This window comes from Schistocerca serialis, unplaced genomic scaffold (genome assembly GCF_023864345.2).
Source record: "Schistocerca serialis cubense isolate TAMUIC-IGC-003099 unplaced genomic scaffold, iqSchSeri2.2 HiC_scaffold_1102, whole genome shotgun sequence".
Taxonomy (NCBI): Eukaryota; Metazoa; Arthropoda; class Insecta; order Orthoptera; family Acrididae; genus Schistocerca; species Schistocerca serialis.
The window spans coordinates 40,001-43,965 of NW_026047296.1; the positions used below are offsets into that span (position 1 = coordinate 40,001).

Genomic DNA, 3,965 nt, shown 5'->3' on the forward strand with positions numbered 1-3,965 from the left:
TTCTCAGGCTCCCTCTCCGGAATCGAACCCTGATTCCCCGTTACCCGTTACAACCATGGTAGGCGCAGAACCTACCATCGACAGTTGATAAGGCAGACATTTGAAAGATGCGTCGCCGGTACGAGGACCGTGCGATCAGCCCTAAGTTATTCAGAGTCACCAAGGCAAACGGACCGGACGAGCCGACCGATTGGTTTTGATCTAATAAAAGCGTCCCTTCCATCTCTGGTCGGGACTCTGTTTGCATGTATTAGCTCTAGAATTACCACAGTTATCCAAGTAACGTGGGTACGATCTAAGGAACCATAACTGATTTAATGAGCCATTCGCGGTTTCACCTTAATGCGGCTTGTACTGAGACATGCATGGCTTAATCTTTGAGACAAGCATATGACTACTGGCAGGATCAACCAGGGAGCTGCGTCAACTAGAGCTGAGCAGCCGGCCGCCCGGGAGTGTGTCCCGGGGGCCCGCGCGAACACGCAAGCGTCCGCTCAATTATTCTGCAAACAGGAGGAGGCTGAGCTCCCCTGCACAACACACCTCGAAACCCTCTCAGGTCCCGGCGGCGCGCAGCGCCGTCCTAAGTACTTGGTCGGGTTCGAGAGAGGCGCAATCGCCCGGAGTTAGGCGAGTAGACGCTTTAGGTGCGACCACCCGTGCTCCCAACTGAGCTTGCCGCTGCCGACAGAGGCCCGGGAGCGTGCTGTCGTGGCATTGCCGGCGGGAGACAACACGCGCCACCTACGGTGACCGGCAGCTCCAACGCCAGCGCCACAGAAGGACAAAAGCCCTACTTGGGTGCCGAAGCGAACTCTCCCAGCACAGCGCACGCGCCAACACGTCCGCACAGCTGCGATACAAACCACCTGCGAGAACCGCTGGGGCGACCGAGCAGCAGACGGCGTCGCGGCGCCGAGCGCCGGGCGGCGGCGCATCCTCAGCGCACAAAGTCCTCAATCGGACCAGCACACTGCAGATGGCCACCGCGCTTCGCACCGGGCCCGCGAGGACCTACTTTGGCCGCAAGGCGCCGCGAGCAGGGGGCGCCGGCGCGCAGCTGCGCCGCCTGCCGCGTCCGTCGGCCGGCGCGCCTGCCACCGGCCGCCCCCACCAGCCGGCTGTAGCGCGTGCGCCCACGCACCGCGCTGCCAGCACGCCGGGCGGCCCCCCCTCACCGGCCGGGGACGGTCCCACCCAGCCACCGCCGCGTATCGCCTCACACCCAGATCCCCTTTCACGTTCGTGGGCATGGTGGGTCCCCTTTCACGTTCGTGGGCATGGTGGGTATCCCTGAAACAACCGGTTAATAGCTCGACCGATCGTCGCCAACACTGATTCACCTCTAGCGAGAACAACCGCACCACAACGGGTTACCGGTTGTTCATTTGCGTAACGTCACCAGCAAACGTACACGTCCATCGCCATTTGCAACGAGTATTGCATGCCTGTGTCAGGTGTCACAACACACTACGTCTGCCCACATAGACGCAACAACATGTGCACGCCTAGAGAACACGTGGAAGGTAGACCCCGTACGTATGCGGTGTCCATTGCGCGAACGACTGTCAGCCCGCCTCTGCAGCATGTCGCAGATGTGGAACGCGGTGCAACATGCTATCACGGTGTGTGAGAAGAGCCGACTACGTCCGAATACACGCTCCACTACATCAACAGACTGCTCATGCTGATCGCCATCCAGGGCGTCCGTTCCTCCCACACGTCTGTATGGCGTACCACACTGCAATCCAGCTCTTATAGGGAGACGACACGTAGCTGCGTGCACAATATTTGGACTGTATGGTCCGCCGTTGCTAGGCGCTGTCGTCATACGGTCACATGGGCCACGATGTATCATTCAGTACATACGGAGCAATGTGCAGTACAGTTTGTGGGTTTTGCGTACATCGGCGGACAGGTGACAGGCCGTACCACAACGTAGGCTGAGTACGTCGGCATGCGAAGGGCATTGAACATGCAAACTTCTCACCGACCAGCTTGCGAAGGCAGGGGGGAAGGGGGGGGGGCATGTACGTCCTGCTGCTATCCACACTACAGTGTATAGCAGGAGCATGTGGAAAGTCAGCAACACCTGCAAGGTGTTTAACATGACGCGATACACAGGGGACCGGGCAGTGCGAGTAGCGAACTATATTGCGAGGGTTGCGGTTAGGCAACACTACACTACTTTAACGGGTTGCATAACAATTACAGAGCAGGTTCAGCGACAACGTGCGTCAGGTTAAGGCGCAATATAGTTTAGGTTACGGCGCACTTTAGGTTAGGTTAAGGCACATTATAGGTTAGGTTAAGGCACAACATGGGTTACGTTAAGGCACAACATGGGTTACGTTAAGGCACAACATGGGTTAGGTTAAGGCACAACATGGGTTAGGTTAAGGCACAACATGGGTTAGGTTAAGGCACAACATGGGTTAGGTTAAGGCACAACATGGGTTAGGTTAAGGCACAACATGGGTTAGGTTAAGGCACAACATGGGTTAGGTTAAGGCACAACATGGGTTAGGTTAAGGCACAACATGGGTTAGGTTAAGGCACAACATGGGTTAGGTTAAGGCACAACATGGGTTAGGTTAAGGCACAACATGGGTTAGGTTAAGGCACAACATGGGTTAGGTTAAGGCACAACATGGGTTAGGTTAAGGCACAACATGGGTTAGGTTAAGGCACAACATGGGTTAGGTTAAGGCACAACATGGGTTAGGTTAAGGCACAACATGGGTTAGGTTAAGGCACAACATGGGTTAGGTTAAGGCACAACATGGGTTAGGTTAAGGCACAACATGGGTTAGGTTAAGGCACAACATGGGTTAGGTTAAGGCACAACATGGGTTAGGTTAAGGCACAACATGGGTTAGGTTAAGGCACAACATGGGTTAGGTTAAGGCACAACATGGGTTAGGTTAAGGCACAACATGGGTTAGGTTAAGGCACAACATGGGTTAGGTTAAGGCACAACATGGGTTAGGTTAAGGCACAACATGGGTTAGGTTAAGGCACAACATGGGTTAGGTTAAGGCACAACATGGGTTAGGTTAAGGCACAACATGGGTTAGGTTAAGGCACAACATGGGTTAGGTTAAGGCACAACATGGGTTAGGTTAAGGCACAACATGGGTTAGGTTAAGGCACAACATGGGTTAGGTTAAGGCACAACATGGGTTAGGTTAAGGCACAACATGGGTTAGGTTAAGGCACAACATGGGTTAGGTTAAGGCACACCATGGGTTAGGTTAAGGCACACCATGGGTTAGGTTAAGGCACACCATGGGTTAGGTTAAGGCACAACATGGGTTAGGTTAAGGCACAACATGGGTTAGGTTAAGGCACAACATGGGTTAGGTTAAGGCACAACATGGGTTAGGTTAAGGCACAACATGGGTTAGGTTAAGGCACAACGTAGGTTAGGTTAAGGCACAACGTGGGTTAGGTTAAGGCACAACGTGGGTTAGGTTAAGGCACAACGTGGGTTAGGTTAAGGCACAACGTGGGTTAGGTTAAGGCACAACGTGGGTTAGGTTAAGGCACAACATGGGTTAGGTTAAGGCACACCATGGGTTAGGTTAAGGCACAACATGGGTTAGGTTAAGGCACAACATGGGTTAGGTTAAGGCACAACATGGGTTAGGTTAAGGCACAACATGGGTTAGGTTAAGGCACAACATGGGTTAGGTTAAGGCACAACATGGGTTAGGTTAAGGCACAACATGGGTTAGGTTAAGGCACAACGTAGGTTAGGTTAAGGCACAACGTGGGTTAGGTTAAGGCACAACATGGGTTAGGTTAAGGCACAACATGGGTTAGGTTAAGGCACAACATGGGTTAGGTTAAGGCACAACATGGGTTAGGTTAAGGCACAACATGGGTTAGGTTAAGGCACAACATGGGTTAGGTTACGGCACAACATGGGTTACGTTACGGCACAACATGGGTTACGTTACGGC

The 3,965-nt window shown here is 53.5% G+C and overlaps 1 non-coding gene across 1 annotated transcript in view; it reads right to left on the reverse strand.

The window, feature by feature from the left end:
* Positions 1-417, reverse strand: part of LOC126431621 (small subunit ribosomal RNA) — a 1,909-nt gene extending 1,492 nt beyond the window's left edge. Inside the window, exon 1 of the ribosomal RNA XR_007577660.1 lies at positions 1-417. This exon is cut by the window's left edge and continues 1,492 nt beyond it. This is a non-coding gene — a ribosomal RNA (small subunit ribosomal RNA).
* Positions 418-3,965: the final 3,548 nt, after the last annotated feature.